Genomic DNA, 21,446 nt, shown 5'->3' with positions numbered 1-21,446 from the left:
TATAATAGTCAGTAGAGTAATTGGAAACATCTGGCGAGGTACATTTGCCTGTAGTTCATTTTCTATTTTTTTTCCTCTGGAAATTCGCTACGCACTCTGCTACTTATTATTGCGCGCAATTATAATGGGGTGTGACAAAATATTTTTAAACTAATATGTTCGGTGTTCTGCAGCCGTCTTGATTTTTTTCTCTGAGTGCATATAAGGAATTAACGTACTCTTCATTCCGTATATTTGTAAACAAATCATGAAACAAATGGTTCGGGGCCACACAGAAAACACAAAGTAAGCCGATGCAATCTGCTGTTTAGAAACATTTTACAATCATTGATTTATTTTTGTGGGTGCACTCCGCAAAGACTCAAATCACGTGAAAAACAGCATTGTTGCCGCTTTTACAATAAACAAAACTTCCGAATTCCACACTGACTTTTTTGCATCTGACTATTCTAGAGGCGCATGTACGTTTTCTCCAGACATCACAGTTTCGGTACCAGTTTCATATATGAGACATGCGTTTTCCTTGCACTGTAAGGAACATGGACATGTTGCATGTTTTACACGTTAATTACACGCACACGTGGGACATGTACTGTCAAGTCGGCAAAATAAATGTTTTTTACCTGCAATGTTACACATGCACAAGCCAGGCACTCACATTCATGTAACATAGCCTGTTTTCGGGTCAATTTTCATATGGGTATTCTTTGGAAGGGCATCTTGTCCAACGCCTTGAATGCTTGTCGTGGTTGTGATTCTTCAAACTCTTGGAATGAGGAAAAGTAATACATGGGAAATTATTGAGTATATCTAGCAACAAGAATAACTGTTGTTTTTCGTAGAACTATACGCCACGGTCAATTTCATTTGTTAGTAGTAGTAAATGCACGCTAAGTCAATTTTATTTAGTAAATAAAATAAGATAAAAAGAGATTTGGGATTTGCTGAAACAATTTGAAACTTCTGGACAACGTCCTTTTTAGAGCGGGCAAAAAATATTTTAGAGCGGGCATTGCCCGCTCTAGCCCCTCCCTGGCTACGGGCCTGCCCGTACATAAAGTTTCATTGGGATTCTTCATGTCCTTTACACAAATCTGATATACTGTTACTAGCACTTTTGATATTTCCTGAGCAAATGTTTGGAGGGGTCCGTGCCCCACCTAACACTTTTTTTTCCGGAAATACTGAACTAGTATTCCCACATTTTATTTTCACAATATGTGTGCAAAATTTCATTCACTTCGGTTCACTTCTTCTTGCCTTTCCGGCGTCAAATTTCAAACTTTTGGGGTGGGTTCTTTTGCCCCTAAAACCGTTTTCCTGCAGAACATTAAAAAACGTATTCTTTTATTTTTTGCGTGTTGTTCATACACAAAGTTTCGTTGCAATTCTTCATGTCCTTTACACACATTTGACATATTGTTACTAGAAATTTTTATTTTTCGTGGTCAAATGTTTGGAGAGGTCCGTGCCCCACGCGGCCGTTTTTTCCAAGAAAATACGAAACTCGTATCCTCATTTTACGTATGCAATATCTGTGAAATTTTTATTCACTTCGGTTTACTTCTGCCTTTCAGGGGCTGCGATGGCTCAGTGCTAGAGTTCACCTCTGGTGCTTGGGGTCCCGAGTTCGATCCCAGCCCCGCCAAGTAAACCCTGTGGTGAACAAACACCGTGTGCGTGGGTTTTCTCGGGGTTCTCGTTTCCTCCCACTTTCTTCATTCCACCATTTCATTTATTACTCATCATCACCGTACCCTTTAGTCTAACCGGCATAATCGTGGGACGTAAAACTCAAAGATTTCATTTTTTCTTCTGCCTTTCGAGCGTCAACTTCCAAAATTTTGGGTGGGAGCTTTTTCCCTCTAAAACAGTTTCTCCGCGGGAAATAAAAAACAATATTCATTTATTTTTTTGTCCATACATAAAGTTTCGTTGCAATTCTTCATGTCCTTTACACACATCTCAGATACGGTTACTAGCACTTTTGATATTCCGTGATCAAAGGTTTGGAGGGGTTAATGCCCCACCGAATCGTTTCTTCCAGAAAAATACTAAACTCGTATTCCCACATTTTATATCTACAATACCTGTGAAAAATTTCTTTCACTTCGGTTCACTTCTTCTTACCTTTCGGGCATCAAATTTCAAAATTTTGAGGTTTGCCCCTAAAACTCTCTTTGCGAAGAACATAGAAAATCCTGTTTTCCTTTATTTTTTGTGTATTATCCATACAAGAAGTTTCGTTTCAATATTTCATGTCCTTTACACACATCTGACTGACATACTTTTACTAGCACTTTTCACTTTTCGTAATCAAAAGTTTGGAGGGATCGGTGCCCCACTCAAACGTTCTTTCCAGGAAAATACGAAACGCGGATTCCCCGTTTTGTCTACAATATCTGTGCACAATTTCATTCACTTCGGTTCACTTCCTTTTGCATTTCGGGCATCAACTTTCAAAATTTTGGGTTTGAGCTTTTCCCCCTAAAAACCGTTTTTTCACAGAAAATTTAAATAAATGTTTTCTTTTAATTTTTGCGTATTGTCCATACACGCAGTTTGATTAAATTCTTCATGTCCTTTACACACATCTGACATGCTGTTACCAGCACATTTGATTTTCCGTGATCAAAGGTTTGGAGGGGTCCGCGCCCCACCCAACCGTTTTTTCGAAGAAAATACAAAACTCGTATCCTCATGTTACGTTTGCAACATCTGCGCTTAATTTCGTTCACTTCGGTTCACTTCTTGTTGCCTTTCGGACGTTAAGTTTCAAAATTTTGGGTGGGACCTTTTGCCCCTAAATCCGTTTTTCCGCAGACAATTTAAAAAGCCCGTATTCCTTTAGTTTTTGCGAATTTTCAATACAAAAAGTTCCGTTGCAATTCTTCATGTCTTTTACACACTTCTGACGTACTGTTACTAGCAGTTTTGATATTTCGTGATCAAAGGTTTGGAGGGGTTCGTGCCCCACCCAGTCGTTTTTTCCAGGAAAATACGAAACTTATATTCCCTCCTTTTACGTCTACAATATCTGTGCACAATTTCATTGACTTTGGTTCAGTTGTTCTTGCGTTTCGGGTGTCAACTTTCACAATATAGAGTGGGGCTTTTATATTATATACGTAACTTTATGTAACTTTTTCTTTTTTATGAGATTCCTTTTTTGGTAGGTGAGGAGAGAAATGCTTTCCTCTGATATATGTTTCTTGCCATTCATCTTGTTTGAACTGCTTAAGTAAGATCATTTTGTAACTTTTGATGTCATCCATCTCCGTCACGATAATATTATTGTCATTTTTAACAGTTTGTTTTATTCCCTAATTTGCAGTTTGCCACACTGATATATTTATTACAAAATTGAGGTTTCGTCCAGCGCCTTTCGAATTCGGAACCAACCCAACCGCCGAGCTTTTTGGGTTGCCTGCTATTGCAGGAAAAGGAGAATTGCAGGTGGTAATGCACTTTTGGAGTAGTGTATACATAACAATAAAGGAAAGTCTACTCTATATCGTCTGAACTTTTCACGCTGAAGAACTATTTACACTTGGTAATACGTGATCCAAAAGCTTAATATGTGCATATTCCCCCGAATGACTATAACTCCCATCAAGGAACTCGTTTTCTTACTTTTGACGCTCTACCTTCTGGCAAAAACTGATGGCGATCCACCAGGTACCGTAGTTCTTGAGTTTTTGTGTTTCCCGAATGAACAATAAATATCATTTGAATCAAAATGATGTTCCCGATTTCGTTAATTCATTATTCGAACAATAATGAGCTTTTCTTGCCAATATTTTTTTTCTGGAAAAAATATTAAAAAATATCTTTCTATTCAAGAGGTATAGTTAGGTAGATCTCCACCACGAGGTCGCTTAGTCGAAGTGAGCAATATAGCTTCTACAGGTCAGCAGAGAGCGTTAACTGTGTGCTTGAAATAGCTACACTGAGAAAAAAATGTAGGTGGCGTACTTAAAAAGATAGGTTACATTCGTAATTCCTGTATTTTTTTTTTACTTAACGTACAGCAGACGTATAACTGAAAACGCATGTTTTATAATACTTTCTGTATAAGTGTTCCATCTATACGTACTTTCTGTATGAAACAATGTAGGCGGTCAGGATCTCAGATACAAATGGACGTATATAACATATAGCTGACGAGGGTCAGAAATACTAACTAATATAAAAACAAAAGAGAATTATAAAATGAAATATAACACTACTTCACTAATCTGGACATATCTTGTATAGGAGGGTGCTGAAGTAGGAAAAGTGGTAGACTACTAAATGCGTTTAAAATTTTATTTGAATTTACATTCACCCTATGTTCGGTTCAAAATCTCTTGTTGTCGCGAATTCTGTCGAGGAATTTGAAGCTTAAAATATACAAAACGATAATCATGCCTGTTGTTCTGTATGGCTGCGAAACATGGTCACTTACTCTGACGGAAGAACATAGACTGAAAGTATTTGAGAACAAGATCCTGAGAAGAATATTCGGACCCAAGAGGAACGGGAATGGGGAATGGCGGAAACTTCATAACCAGGAACTACATAATTTATATGGTTTACCCAACATTGTTAGGGTCGTCAAATCTAGGAGGCTTAGGTGGGCGGGTCATGTAGCTAGAATGGAAGAAAGTATAAACGCTTTCAAAGTCTTGACTGGAAGACCAATCGGAAAACGATCATTAGGAAGACCTAGGCGCAGATGAGAGGACAATATTAAGATGGATCTCTCAGAGATAGGAATACAATGTAGAAACTGGATGCAGTTAGCTAAAGATAGAAGTCAGTGGAGAGCTTTTGTGAACGCGGCACTGAACCTCCGGGTTCCATAGGCCATAGAGTTAGTTAGTTAGTTAGTCCCCTATGTTGTAATATACTCTACTCAGTAGCAATGGCTTCCTTAGAATATCCTCTTTTTAACAAACCAAAAATCTCCCATATTTTGAACAAATTTAACGTCACATGTTTCCTGTTACATGTCGTGAGAGAACAAACCATTTCCGTACCATCACTTTTGTATGTTTCGACCCTGTAATGAAATAGATGTTCCAATTTCATACATCTTAGGCGTGAAATCAGAACAGCATCTTATTGATAGAGATGCAAGGGCTTGGAGAAAAAAACGGCTTGTTTAAACGAACTCATGGCCGTAACTTGTAGAGGAGCAGGGGGGCAACTGCCCCCCAGGGAAGCTTCCCTCCGTTCAAGGGGGGCCCATTTTAAGACAAAATTTTCTTATTCCATATAATTGTGATAGGAACACGAAACCATAAATGAAGCATCAAACAGGTTCACTACATTACATAAACAAAACAGCACACAAAAGGTAAATAAAACAAAAATGAATCGTGGTCCCATTTCGGTATGTATTGGGGCCCTAGTAATAAAATTTATTCGTATGGCTTTGAGATTTGTCAATATTGTTCCCTTAATTAATTCGTCATGTATGGAACGGTCCCAGGGGAGTAACTAACAGCTCCGAAGACCTTGCTGTGCGGAAGGGCCCACAGGCTCCGGGGGGGGGGGGTCTTAAAGAGTAGAAGAAAGATGGAAAAAGGGGCGCCAAGAATTAGGAAAATTTTTTTTTAGGCCCACGTATTAATGGTTGCTCCCCCAGAAAAAATCTAAATTATGGCGCTGAAGAAACTGAAGATTTTTCCATGTCTTTTCTACGTAGGAAATTTTGAGACATTTAAAAATATTTCAGTTTTAGTGACCATAATTAAAAAAAAAATCAGATATTTTAAAACCTTCAGCATTCAAAATTAATTCTTCAAAAGATATCTTTCTCTACACAATCTAACAGGAACAAAACCTATAATTATACTCTATCGCTTGCCATTCAAAAGGAAATTAAACTTCTGAGAAACGTTTCGAAAAAAAGGTAAAAATTGTACATAAATTATCTATACCATAATAATAGAGTTTAAGTTTATTCATTTAGTTTTAAATTTTCTCTAAAGTGCATAATCCTTTCAAAAGGAAAACGAGCTCTTCAATCACAAAATATTGTGAATGTTTAACACTTGATAAAACGGTAATTTTGTCCTGTTTGTGTGGTAATAAACAAAAGACAAAACCAGGGACGCCGGGAAGATCTTTTCCTAGGTGTGTATGTGGGGGAGGTAGGGGGGAAGATTGGTTCCAGGAAGGGGAGCAAAAGACCGATGCACAAGGGCAGTCGCAATTACGCACACTTTGATGTATGAGTGCACATAAAACGTAATATAAAACACCAATTATTTACGACAGTTCCATCACGGCTAAGCGGTTAGCGTGCGCGCTTTTGGCATGGGAGACCCGGGTTCGATTCCCGGCGGCAGCTCATATGGTTCGGATTCCACGTTAATCAGTAGGTTCACGTTTCATATAGCCTCGCTGCTCAATGGGACGTTAAACTCAAAATCAACTCTACCAATTATTTACTAGTATTTAATATTAGTATAGGGTGGTCCAAAAAATGTGGAAACACCCAAATAAAAGACAGAATTTTAATAGAACTGCAAAACTAACACTGTAGTACAGATGGGAGAAAAGCTACTAGAACATGTGATGTCGATAGCTGCCATCTTAAAACCCGCTATTTAGAATTGACTTTTATTTTCTTAAATGGAAATCATATGTTGATACCTTGTTTTCATCTAAAATTTTCTCAGGAATTCAATGCTGTGTTTGCTTTTGCTTTATCGTTTACCATAACAAAGTTATGACTGAGTTTTGGTTTCCACAACATTAGTTACATACCACATATTTCTCGCGATTAATTCGAGGTCTTGTCCATTCCGTTGAATTGTTAGTCATTGTTTTCTTTTTTACATTCATCGAAAATCTTGCTCAAAGTTTTTTCATACATGCTTGCACATGCGTTTGTTATATATTCCTTCAGTGGTCAATATTCCGAATTTTCACTGAACACACAATGTACTTGAGATGTCCCCGAAGATAAAAAGGTCACAGGGAAGATCTAGGGAAGTGAGGTCACAGGATGTGGCGGCCACTCCACAGCACTACGTCTACCGATTTACTAGTTGAGAAATAGCACATCCAAATATTCATGAACACAATTTTTATAATGCGGAGGGGCACCATCGTGTTGATATAAGGGAGGTAATGTCCCGTTTTCAGATAAGAGAGATAAGATAAGAAAAGCCAAAATAACAGGATGAATCTGAATAACGACGGTCTTTTCAGAAATCTCAAAACTTATATTTGTGAAGAATATATACATTACTTTAGATTTTTTTCTTGGCTGGTTCAACTGTGTATTCGATCTCCGTTATGAATATTCAAATACTGGATACATGTTATTTAACATTTCGAAATAATATACAAACAGTTAAATTAAAACTTCTCGTCACCTGGGCTGGGTTAGGGCAACTCCCACTTGTGCAGTTGCCTGGATCCAGATCGGAAAAGTATGAGGGAACATGTATCTCTTCGGGATCGCTTAAGAATTGATCCTCAAGTAACAACATTCACATATGAATCACCTTTTAATAACTATTCAAGTTTCTTTATCATATTTCCATCATTATCCAGTAATCCTTTATCTCTAGTTCCTTCTTTCTTTCACCTTTTCCTCTTTCTATTTTCCTCCTTTCTCTTCCCTTCTTCTCTTCTTTCTCACTCTTTCTTTTCCTCTTTCTAATAAAACTGAAGAGGGGTCGTGACTGGGAGATGTCGCTACAGACACGGCCATTAAGTTGTTTTGATGTTTCTCTTCGGAAGTCCGATATGAATTAGTTAATCCTAAAACATACATATGAAGCAAGAATTTCCAAAATTCATTTTTTTCATATTTGGCTAAATTATCATAATTAAAAGATTTCAGTTCAAGTCAGCAACTTCCCCATTCACAATTCCGTCTTCATCATCAGCACTAATTTTTGGCATAGTTACAACATTAGTGCTACATTATTATTAAAAGTGGGTTGAGCTATCTTCACGTGAACCTGGTCCCGCGCACACGAGCACTAATTTGAAACATATTCCAAAAGTTAGTGTCCAATTAGTGCTGATGAACTGTAATGTTTTAAAAATTGTACCGTTACACAAAAGTCAAAAAACAAACAAAAAAAGATAGTACGGTATCTACAGCACTAATTTAACACTTGGGGCCACGATGGCTTAGTGGTAGAGCGTTCACTTCTGGTGCATGGGGTCCTTGGTTTGATCCCAGCTAGAGCCAAGTGAACTTTGTGGTGGACAAATACTGTGTGCTTGGGTTTCCTCGGGGTTCTCGCGTTTTCTCCCACTTTCTTCATTCCACTATTTAATTCATTCCTCATCGTCAACGTCTCCTTTAGCCTAACCGGCATATCGGTTGGACGTAAAACTTAGAGATTTCATTTCATTTCATAATTTGACACTTGCTTTGTGCATGAGTTTCATCTCATTAGATTGAGGGAGTGTTAGTATGAGCCTAGCCCCATCCAGAATTTTCTTTTGAAGTTTCTGGGACAGTAGATTTTTTAAAAACATTACAGGTCGTCAGCGCTAATCGGGTTCTAATTTTTGGCATATGTTTTAAAATAACTACGGGTGTAGGTAGGGGTAGGTTCACGGACAACGTTTTATCCTCTAGAGAATTTAGAGTCTATAATATAACTTCTTACGGAATCGCATTACTTTTATTAAATAAGTAAGTAACTTTTTATTGTATAAAGTCATATTTATTATTTCGCCTTCGAATTATTTGCGATAAGGTAAAATTAATGGAGCACTATTATAATTAAATGGCTCGGGAGAAAAGAATGATAAATTACATTTTCTATCTTTCCAATGAACTGGAAAAGAAAGTACAACATTCCCATAGAATTAAATGCAGTGACACATACCGAACAAACTTCACCTGCCATCTGCAAGTACCTTCCCGAAACAATATATATATATATATTGTTCTGTGGTTCGATCTCAACGTATTCTACCCAATAACGTACTTTCACCGAAAGTGGCGCCTACCATTGTCTTCCCCCGAGTCGCTCAGTTATTTTAAAATGTAATATAAATGTTAGTTTACAGCATAGCAAAATACCAGAAAAATCTCCGATATGTGAATCATCAAATTAAATTTATTTTCTTATTATCCAAACGGACATCGTCACTTTCTGTTAAATGCGATTTTATGTTCAAACTATATGGAAGACAACTTTGGGTTCCAGACGGGGTCCAACGGGGTCCAACTCAAAAGTTTCAAATGGCAAGGGGGGTTGAGTAGCACATCATTTGAAAGCGCTTGTGAAATGAAAGAAGATGGTAAGTCTCGACTCCCTAACCCTATGCAAAATGGAGACGGGTCAAAATGTAAACAAAAACTGAAGTGAAAAGTCCATGGCTACCACTATAAAACGGAAATGGTGGGACAAATGTGAGAACAGGAAAGCACATGTTCCATTGTTTTCAAAGTACAACGATTTACAGTGAAAACGTCTTGTCCCAGGGCTCCCGCAAGTCTCACGTGGTGTCCAACTCAAAAGTTTCGAAGGCAAGGGGGGGTTAGTAGCGCATCGTTTGAAAGGTTGTTGCGAAATGAAAGAAGATGAGTTCACAATGACGGATTAATTTGTGTATGATACAAACACGATATAAAATTAAAAAAATAGAATAACAAAGCAGTAAGAAATAATCGAAATAGTAAATATATAAATAATAATAATAATAATAATAATAATAATAATAATAATAATAATAATAATAATAATATTTTAATCCTTTCTATGATGCTTTCAATCGTCTGCTGCGCCGGTTAGAACTGCCGCCTGGTGGCAACAACTTTTGCACATCGGTCGGATCACTCTTAGATACATCTTTATTTCAAAAGGTCGAATGAACGAAGATGCAACATAATCGTCAACTGTAATTGTTAGATGCAACATTTTCCCTGCTCACATTTCAAATAAGGCTCACACTCTAAAACCCCTACGACTTGCTCTGTTACTATGGAAACCAGGTATTGCTAGCAACCTTAAATAAACGTGGAATTGTCAATATCTCCCGTAAAAATGCTAGATGTTCCCTACATTACAAATGAACACAACAGACTTGGAATATATTGTTTGTGTATGGAAAATCACACACGCAACGCTGCACGGGAAAGTCGTGTGTATGAAATTTCATACACATGATAGTCAAAGTGTTAAGAAATGTACAATAATAATAATAATAATAATAATAATAATAATAATAATAATAATAATAATAATAATAATAATAATAATAACAATAATAATAATAATAATAATAAACAGAAAACGAAATGATCATTTATATAATTTATAAACATGAGTTAACATTTATCAACGCATATAAGTGCAATGAACTTAAGTTATATCTCTCTCTTTCTCTGAATGCAACAGCCCTTATAGTGTCAAGGCGTAGGAGAAAATTTGTGGCACTCACGACTTTGGGGTGGTGTGCGGTCAGCACGGTTGTAGGTATATGCTTAATACCAAACGGCACCTACATCTGTAAAAATCATACTTTGAGCAAAAACTGCACATTTTTTTAAAGACACAGCAACGATATGCACTTCAATATAATTCCTCAAACGATTATGTATACTATCTATGATTTGAAGTATAAAAAGCCTTCTCTACTCACAATAATATCCTAATCTCCCCCATCGATTACTGGCTTTTGTGATATTTCAGTAACTTCTTGGCAAGGTTTTCATTTTCTACCTTTGAGAGTGACTCATTTAATATGGACATTTTAGCCGTTCCAACCTCTTTTAAATAATATATCCTTGATATCTTCCTAATATTGTATGATTTGTTTGAGTGAGTGATTGATTTAGTTTGGTTTATTTAACATTCCTTTTATACGACGATTTGTTATCTATACTATGACGTGGGAATCGGACTGTGCACTTAAGCCACTTTGCTACAAGAAGCAGATGGGAGTTTTTCCATCGATTTCCTTAGGAATATTGCGAAGGGTATGACTTTTAAAACCGTGTTTAAAACAGAATACACATCGACACACAAGATGATAATCTGAATCCTAGGAAATATATTGAATTGTTCTTAATTTGTTCTCACGCTACCAAAACAGTACTTATGCTTTTTTAAATTCCAGCCTTTTAATATAAGCATTTCACACTATTATCTGTTCTAGGACGATACAATTCTAGTTCACGTATATGCTATCTTTGGAAATGCAGTAGAGTTTCGCTTATCCGACATAAAAAGGCAGGCAGAACGCCGGATAATATGAATGTGTTAAGAAACGACCTATTAAAAGTAAAACTATGATACAATTTTTCATATTACGCATCTAATAATCATGTTTTATAACAAATTAATGCACTACACTGAATCCAGTGTGAGGTCCTGGGGGCTGTCCCCTTCCAAAACTCAAGCATATTTTAATAAATTTGCTTTTACCCTTTTGAGGTTCTTTTGTATCAGTTTACTTTGAGTCAATGTCCAAACTTTGAGAAAATAGAGAAATGAAAGAAAAATGTGTTGTTCTCTTGTTATAATTCTAAGAACATACCGTAATGCCATTGATCACAGATGGAGTTAAACAACACTTTTAAATAGGATTAACATTTCGTTTCTGTCCTGTTTATAACTTTAATATGTAAGAACGATACACTCATTGCCTTCTTGCTATTTTTGTTATGTGATATATGTAGCAGACAGTTTTCCGTAGTTATAGTATGTTTCTCGAAAATATGTTTGATTTTTGTTGTGCTACGGTGCAGTTTGTTCAAAGTAAACAGGTTTATAAATGAAAAGTACGAAAAAGTTTAAGAGAAGTACAGAACTGTTGCATAATAATAATAATAATAATAATAATAATAATAATAATAATAATAATTATTATTATTATTATTATTATTATTATTATTATTATTATTATTAGTAGTAGTAGTAGTAGTGATAGTAGTATTGATATTTTTGAAACATTAGAATTACGAGGGCTATCCAGAAAGTAGATTACGGTTTCGTCTGTGTCCGCTAGGGGCGGGGCTAGCGCGGCCATCTTGGGGTCAGAGCGTTGCGCAGCTCAGTCGGCATCTAGCCGTGCTAGTGAGAGTTTCGTGCTGTGCTCCGTTAAGATACTGTGACGGTTTGAAATGTCTGCGTTAATTGAAAATCCCGCGAGCTGCGAGGTGCGTGCAGTAATAAGGTTTCTGACAGCAAAAAACTGTAAACCGATAGAAATCTATCGGCAGCTGTGTGAAGTGTATGGGGACAACATTATCACTGAAGGTGGAGTGCGACAGTGGGTCATAAGATTTAAAAATGGCCGAACCAATGTTCACGACGAAGATCGAAGTGGGAGACCCAGCAAAGTGACTGCCGAACTTGTCGAAAAAGTCGATGTTAAAGTCCGTGAAAATCGAAAGTTCACAATAACGGAACTTTCTTTCAGTTTTCCACAAATTTCGCGAAGTTTGTTGCACGAAATCATCAGCGAAAAGCTTGGTTACCACAAGTTTTGTGCAAGATGGATTCCAAAAATCTTGACAGAGGACCACAAAAATCAGCGAATGGCTGCAGCGTTGCACTTTTTGGACGCCTACAATAAGGATGGTGACTCTTTACTCGATCGCATCGTTACTGGTGACGAAACATGGGTGAAACACGTGAACTGTGAAACGAAATTGCAATCAATGCAGTGGGGGCACACAGGTTCTCCCCAAATACCCAAGAAATGCATGCAAACAATGTCGGCAAGGAAGATGATGGCGACTGTTTTTTGGGACAGAAAAGGTGTGATTTTGGTGGACTTCCTGGAAAGAGGCACTACAATAAACGCTCAAAGGTATTGCCAAACTCTGCAAAACCTCAGAAGAGCAATTCAAAACAAGCGCAGAGGAATGTTGAGCTCTAAGATCTTGTTGATTCACGACAACGCCCGGCCCCACACGGCAAATGTCACGCGTGAAGTTCTTGAATCTTTTCAGTGGGAGTTGTTTCCTCATCCGCCGTACAGTCCCGACCTGGCACCGAGCGACTTCCACCTATTCCCAGCAATGAAGAAGTGGCTGGCTATGCAGCGTTTTGATGACGACGAACAGCTGCAAGAAGAGGTAACGAAGTGGTTGAAGTCGCAGGCGGCCGAATTTTTCGACGAAGGAATTTCCAAGCTCGTACATCGCTACGATAAATGCCTTAATTTGAATGGTGACTATGTCGAAAAGTAGTATTTGTGTGTGGCTTTCATCTGTATATAATAAAATTTGTTTCCTATACTTTGTTGATTTTTTATTCCAAAACGTAATCTACTTTCTGGATAGCCCTCGTACGTGGTTACTAGGATTCGTGTTGGGCCCCCTCCGAAAAGAAAACCTAGATACATGTCTGCACTGAATGATAGACATAAGAGTCATGATGTAGACGGGCGCACTAGGCGATAGACTTCAGAGCATCAAAAATAGATTAAGATCACAACTTGCAATTTTTCTTGCCGATTGAAGCTTTTTTCTCTTATCTGCAATGAGATATCAGATAGTACGGTATATGGAATAAACGAAGGCCGGATAAGCGAGACTATGGTGTATTGGTGTTTCACGCACCTAACGCTGTAAAATATTTGTATAAAAATTCTTTCAGCCCCTAGCTAAATTTGTGGGTATGATGGCACAACTTGCCTTATAAAGTATATTCTCGTAAAATATAGGATATATATATATATATTAGCTAAAAGATAAGAGTAACCAACTTCAATAATTCGCTATAGTTTTTGTAATAAAGGCAAACTTGTCCAATTCATCACGATAAATCACGTTTGATACTAAGATGTCTTTTTCTGTCTGTATATATCCTTCACACTTTGTTGGACACAAAATTGTTCTTTTTCCAAGAAAAGAGGATGAGAGAAAAAGCTATACAATAGCACAAACTGAAAACAATAGCTATTAACAATAGTACTCTAATCCTGGATAAATACAATGTGTGATTGAAAAGTACCGGAACTTTTCCCGCCGCGCGGCTCCCTGGCGTTCGAAAAATGTGAGGGGTGGGGGAAAATGTGCGCGGGACCTTCCTCTTTCAAGCGGAACTTAGCCCAGTGCGCTGCGAGCAGCGGTTGAGAAAGCATCGCTGTCCGCGCGAACGTCGTTTTGGTTGTTGGTCACGTTTTTTGAGCGCCGAAAATGGAGTCAAAGATTGACCAATGCTACGACATCAAGTTTTGTGTCAAACTAAAAAAGACGTTCACCGAGACCCAGGACCTGCTCAAGGAAGCCTTTGGGGAAGATGTGATGTCCTGTACTCGGAATTTTGAGTTTCACAAGGCCTTCAGGGAAGGCCGGGAGGACGCCGATGACGAACCACGCTCTGGGAGGCCGTCGACGTCGAAAACCGATGAAAACGTCGACCGAGTTCGCGAAAGTAGTGAAAAAATGATCGATCTGGCTCAGCGTTTAACAACTCACAAGCCCCTGGGAAAATGACCACCGTGCACCGTGAGCCCACGGTCTTTTACGACCTCCATTTAGGGGTGTATTCGTTCTCTTTTATGACCACTTTTTAGGGGTGTACTCATTCTCTTTTACGACCTCCTCCATTTTAAGGGGGTGTACTCGTTTTCAACCCCTACGAACACATAACACTACGTACCACACAGCACAACAGATAATACATGACGTATTTTCCAACCCCTATTTTAAGATAACAGAAATTACGAGCACATAGAAGAGCAGATAACACATAACATAGTAGGGGTGAACTCGTTCCCTTTTTCAACCCCTATTTTAACATAGCAGAAATGACATAAGCATGTCCTCAAACTACTGACCATTGTGAACAAAGGTCAAACTAAGAAACGAAACAACATGTCGAGGTGCTGTTTCCACATCAAGGTCGAAAACAGAGCCACATTTAGCAATAGGTCATCAGGTACTACATGTCCCAAAATTAGTGGTCATCGAGGTCAAAGACCAAAATACTTAAAACCAAATAACTCTTAAATGGATCCACATATTGAGGTGCTGTTTCCACATTTAGTAATCGGTCACCAACTACTACATGTTAAAAAAGTACTGATCATCGAGGTCAAAGGTCAACATACTTAAAACCTAATAACTCGAAAACGGAGCCAAATATCGAAGTGGTGTTGGTCATCAACTACTACAAGTTCCAAAATACTAATCATCGAGGTCAAAGGTCAACATACTTAAAACCTAATAACACGAAAACTGAGCCAAATATCGAAGTGGTGTTGGTCATCAACTACTACAAGTTCCAAAATAATGACCATCGAGGTCAAAGGTCAACATACTTAAAACCAAATAACTCTTAAGTGGATCCACATATTGAGGTGCTGTTTCCACATTTAGTAATAATATTGCTGAGATTCGGATATTATATTAAATCGCTCCATTTTTGCTGTTTATCTAACTTTTAGAATATTGTAAAATCGTTAATGCTTGCTGTCTTCCAACTATAGAACACCAATTAGTGTTTTTTCTAATAACCTATTATTCTTAACGTTCAACAATTATTCACTGTAAAGCAATGCTTATAGAATTCTTTTCTCGGAAAAATCAGCTGTTGGCATGAAAAAGTAATTGGGGCTGCTCCCACTATAGAACACCAACTAGTGTTTTTTCTAATAACCTATTATTCTTAACGATCAACAATTATTCACTGTAACGCTATATTGAAAGCAAAATTCTTCTCGGAAAAAATCAGGTGTTTGCAAGAAAAATTAATTGGGGCTGTTCCCACTATAGAACACCAAGAAGTGTTTTTCCCAATAACGTATTCTTCCTAACATTTTTAGTGATATTTTCTAAACCTGAAAATAGAAAAAGCAAATTATTATTACATTTCTTACATTCAAAAATCGCATATTAGGCGTAAACCACATAACTGGCTCAGCATTGGCCAACTCAGGAGCCCCTGGGAAATTGAGCACCTTACACCGTGAACCCACGGTCTTTTACGACCTCCATTTTAGGGGTATACTCGTTCTCTTTTATGAGCACTTTTTCAACATAGCAGACAAAGAACATAGCAAAGGGGCACGAACACATAACATCCTTCATTTTAAGGGTGTACTCGTTCTCATTTTTCAACCCTTATTTGAACAGATAATACATTCGAACCCTATAGCAAAGATTCTTTTAAGGAGTGAACTTGTTTTAACCTATATTTGAACATAGCAGAGATTATTTAAAGATTGTACAGGAATGCGAAACTTCCGTGTTTTGTTATCAGTTACATAATAACTTTCGCAATATGTAGATAATTCTCATTACGTCATTCATCCGGATTTTAAAAAACATTGACCTAGTTTTCTCTTTAACAGACAATAACTTGTCGTCATTCAACGATAGGAATCGCTGAACGTAATGTAATCAATCACAAAGGTATAAAAAAGAGGGGAATCCCCGAGGATGACTCATACTATTGGGCAATATTACGCAATGCGGTCAGACAGGTATAAAAGACTGACCGACATGTTTTTTTGTAATCACTTCATGTTTACCGTGTGAAGCGTAAAGTTCAGATATTTTTTGTGTGTGTGCGTTTATATTATTAGTGTGGTTTATTAATAGTGTGGTTTTGTTTTCTTTTGTAAGTAAGACATTTTATAATAATATTATATTATAAAAACTCAGTTCAAAATTATTATAGTAACTTTGAAGAGTTAGTTTTAAAACAATGGCAACAAAAAAGGTTAAATCAAATACTATCAATTCTGATACTCTGTTTAATAATAATTTTAAAAAAAATATTTTAAAATGTGATACTGATTTAAATGAGGATAGTGGATGTTTTCTAAAGAATAAAAGAAAAGACTGTTTAGATATATTAAAACAGGAACAAGATAATTCAGCATTTAAAGTAAATTTTTCTTTGGCTGCAACTTTTGTAAAACCAGTAGATTTAGAAACATGTCGATTCTTTGTAAATAGTGGTAACGAAATTATTTTACCGAGTACAGATGTGAATTCTATAATAGAAAAACTATTTAATAAAATTTTAGTTGAACAAGAAAATAGAGCAATTAAGAAATCAGGGTGGTCTTTATGTTCTGAACCAAACCATCACTTAGAAATTAAAATCAGTAAATATGATCCTCTTTCCGCTTCTTCTTTTATAAAGTTACCTCAATGGATTTTATCCAAAAAGAATTGTGTTTTAAATATTCAAAATAACGATAATAGATGTTTTATGTACTGCATTCTAGCTGCGTTGCATCCCGCAAAAATAATCCATATCGTGTAAATAATTGCATACAATATATTAATACTTTATTACCATTATTTGAAAAAACCAATATAAAGTTTCCCGTTGAAATAGAACACATAAGCAAATTTGAATATATGTATAATTCTGTATTTCCTAAGGAACAAATTTCCATTAATATATATGGCATTAATTATGATCATGAAACTATTTTCCCGTTACGTATAATCGAAAACACAGCTGTAGATAAACGTATAGATTTACTGTATTGTGAAGAAAATTGCAACAGTCATTATTGTCTAATAAAAAATCTCAATGCGTTATTGAAGAGTCATAAAGAGAAAACTTATGTAAAATTGCCTCAATGGATTTTATCAACAAAATGTGTTTTAAATATTGAAAATAACGATAATAGATGTTTTATGTACTGCATTCTAGCTGCGTTGCATCCCACAAAAGATAATCCATATCGTGTGAATAATTACATACAATATATTAATACTTTATTACCATTATTTGAAAAAACCAATATAAAGTTTCCCGTTGAAATAAAACACATAAGCAAATTTGAACATATGTATAATTCTGTATTTCCTACGTAACACATTTCCATTAATATATATGGCATTAATTATGATCATGAAACTATTTTCCCGTTACGTATAAGCGAAAACACAGCTGTAGGTAAACATATAGATTTATTATATTTAAACTCTCATTATTGTTTAATTACAAATTTAAATGGTTTAGTTAGACATCAGTTAGGTAGCCATCAAACATTTATTTGTAGACGATGTTTAATATCTTTTTATAACAAATCAAAATTAGATGAACATGACAAATTATGTAAAGAACACACTCCAACCAAAATTAACATGCCGAAACAAGGAGAAGTTTTAAAATTTCGAAAATTGAAATTGTTATTACAGAATGATGTGATAATAATTGCAGATATGGAAAGTTTATTAAAACCTATAAATAAACAAAGTGGATCTCATACAATACAAATTCACCAACATATACCATGCAGTTTTGCTTATATTGTATGTTGGAGTAACAACTATATGAAATCAGATTTAGTTATTTATCGGGGAGAAAATGTATCGATGAAGTTTATGTCTGCTATGGAGAATGAATTAAGAAAAATCATAAACATATTAGATCAACAAAAACCATTAATACCATTAAATAGTTCTCAGTTACAGGAGTTTAACCTATCCACTGAATGCTCGGTTTGCGATAGTATATATACGAGTAACAATAGAAAAGTTAAACATCATAACCATTTAACTGGTCAATTTATTGCCACGGTGTGCAGCAATTGTAATTTACAAATTAAACGTCAAAGTAATTTTATCCCTGTCTTCTTCCATAATTTGTCTCGGTATGATGCACATTTATTTGTGAAAGAATTAGGTTGCACCCCTGGAAATATTTCGGTAATTGCTGAAAGCACTGAGAAATACATAACATTCTCTAAGCACTTTAATTTTAATGGTAGACCTATCGAGTTACGTTTTGTAGACTTATTTAAATTCCTACCGTATAGTCTCGAAAATTTGGTGTCAAAATTAAAACCTGAGCAATTTGTCTATACAAAGCAATATCTTTCCGATGAAAAGTTTCCTTTAATTCTCCGTAAGGGGATTTATTTTTATGAATACATAACAAATTTAGATACATTTAAAGAAACTGAATTTCCTGGAAGAGAGGCGTTTAGTAGCAAATTGAATGGAACACAAATTTCCGAGACTGATTATCAATATGCAAAACTGATTTGGCGTGTGTTTAAATGTGAAAATTTAGGGGACTACCACGATCTATATTTAAAATGTGATGTACTTCTCACAGCAGATGTGTTGGAGAATTTTAGAAAGACATGTTTAAATGCTTTTTGTATTGATCCGATTAATTGTTTTACTGCACCTGGGTTGGCATGGCAAGCCATGTTATATAGAACAAAAATTGAACTTGAACTTTTATCAGATATCAATATGTATATGTTTGTAGAAAAATCGATTCGCGGAGGTATTACTCAATCTGTGTTAAGGTATGCCAAAGCTAATAATCCTTACGTACATGATTTTGATGCGGAAAAAGAAAAATCTTATTTACTGTATATTGACATGAACAATCTGTACGGACTATCAATGATTGACTATTTACCATACGGTGGTTTTCGGTGGGAGGATAAAATTGACAATTGGCAAGACAAACATAAAATTATCAATTGGCCCACGGATAGTGAATGGGGATTTTTTCTAGAAGTGGACTTAGAGTATCCAAATTATTTACACGAATACCATTCTGATTTTCCGTGTGCTCCAACTAATGAAGTTCCACCGAATGGTAAATATTCAAAATTACTATTGACACTTAAATCGAAATCGAATTATATCTTGCATTATAGAGTATTACAATTTTATCTAAAACAAGGTTTAATATTGGTAAAAGTACATAAAATATTATGGTTTCGTCAATCTAAATGGCTTGCATCTTATATTCAAGAAAATACTCAATGCCGTGCAAATGCTACAATTGAATTTGAAAAAGATTTCTATAAGTTATTAAATAATTCTGTATACGGAAAGACAATGGAGAATGTACGAAAACGAATTGATATAAAATTAATTAACAATGAAAAAAAGTGTAAAAAATTAGTAGCGCAAAATCAGTTTCAAAATTGGGTAAAATTGGATGATAATTTGGCATTGTTTCATATGGTAAAAAAATCGGTAACCCTTAATAAACCAATTTACGTAGGAGCAACAGTTTTAGAATTATCAAAATTAGCACTATATAACTTTCATTATAATATAATGAAACCGCGATATAGAGATAATATTAGAATTGCATATATGGATATTGACTCTTTTATTTACCATATTAAAACTAACAATATTTATAACGATATAAAAGATATGAATGAGTATTTTGACACCTCAAATTTTCCTGAAAATAATTCTTTATATAGCACACAAAATAAACACGTTTTGGGTAAAATGAAAGACGAATTAGGTGGAGTTCCTATGATTGAGTATGTAGGCCTACGAGCCAAAACTTATGCAATAAAAACTGGTGAAAATAAAGAATTGAAAAAATGTAAAGGGATCAAGAAAAATATAGTTAAAGAACAAATTACGTTTGACGATTATAAATTATGTATATTTAAAAACGAAACGATCCATAAAACACAATTTGAAATTAAAAGTAAATACCATAATTTAACAACAAATCAGGTAACAAAATTAGCGTTAGATCCGTATGATGACAAAAGAAAAATTTTAAATTGTAATATACACACTGTTCCTTGGGGGTATTATAATAAAAATGTAAAATGTACGATTTGTATATTATAAATATGATATATTTTTTTTTGGATATATTAGTATTAAAAAAATGTCAAATCAGTTCGAGAACAAATAGTTGCAGAATTACATAAAAGTGCAAGACGAAACTATCCTCGAATACCTGTTATAACGAAAGGGATTCATGATTTATGGCAAGCTGATTTAGTTGAAATGAATAGTGGAAAATTGAAAGGTCTAGCAAAAATTAATCGACATTTCAAATATTTATTAACTGTGATAGATACATTCTCTAAATATGCTTGGGTTATTCCTGTGAAAAATAAAACTGGGAAAGAAATTACACAAGCATTTATAACAGTAATGAGAAAAGCAAACAAAAGCCCTAAATTTTTACAAACTGACAGGGGTCGAGAATTTTATAACTCAGAGTTTCAGAAGGCGATGAACCAAAATAACATTAAACATTATTCCACGTACAGTGATGTGAAAGCAAGTATTATTGAAAGAGTTAATAGATCATTACGTAATTTAATGTGGAGAAAATTTACACTGCAGGGAAATTATAAATGGATTGGCATTCTGCCGGAATTACTACATAATTATAATAATACTATTCATTCCACTATTAAAATGAAACCTATCGACGCTATTAAAAAAGAAAATGAAAAACATCTATTGACAAGCATCTATTGCAAAAAGTTTTCTGTGATAAAAAGAAAAAGTAAATTTAAGATAGGTGAATATGTAAGAATTAGTAAACTTAAGCGTCCTGGTTTTGATAGAGGTTTTACACGCAATTGGAGTACAGAAATTTTTCGAATTGCTAAAGTTTTCTTCACTAATCCTCCGACATATCACTTAGTAGACTCAAATAATAAACCTATTGAAGGAAGATTTTACGGACACGAATTACAATTAACGAAATTTCCAAAAACATATTTAATTGAAGAAGTTTTGCGAAAGAAAAATA

At 35.4% G+C, this 21,446-nt stretch overlaps 1 protein-coding gene across 1 annotated transcript in view; it reads right to left on the bottom strand.

Moving 5' to 3' along the window:
- Positions 1-21,446, bottom strand: part of LOC145676011 (uncharacterized) — a 124,073-nt gene that overhangs the window by 25,789 nt on the left and 76,838 nt on the right. The window lies entirely within an intron of this gene.

This window comes from Thermobia domestica, chromosome 18, assembly GCF_964235325.1.
Source record: "Thermobia domestica chromosome 18, izTheDome1.hap1.1, whole genome shotgun sequence".
Lineage (NCBI taxonomy): Eukaryota > Metazoa > Arthropoda > Insecta > Zygentoma > Lepismatidae > Thermobia > Thermobia domestica.
Note: the sequence above shows the minus strand (reverse complement) of the source record. Positions and strands in the feature narration are given on the sequence as shown.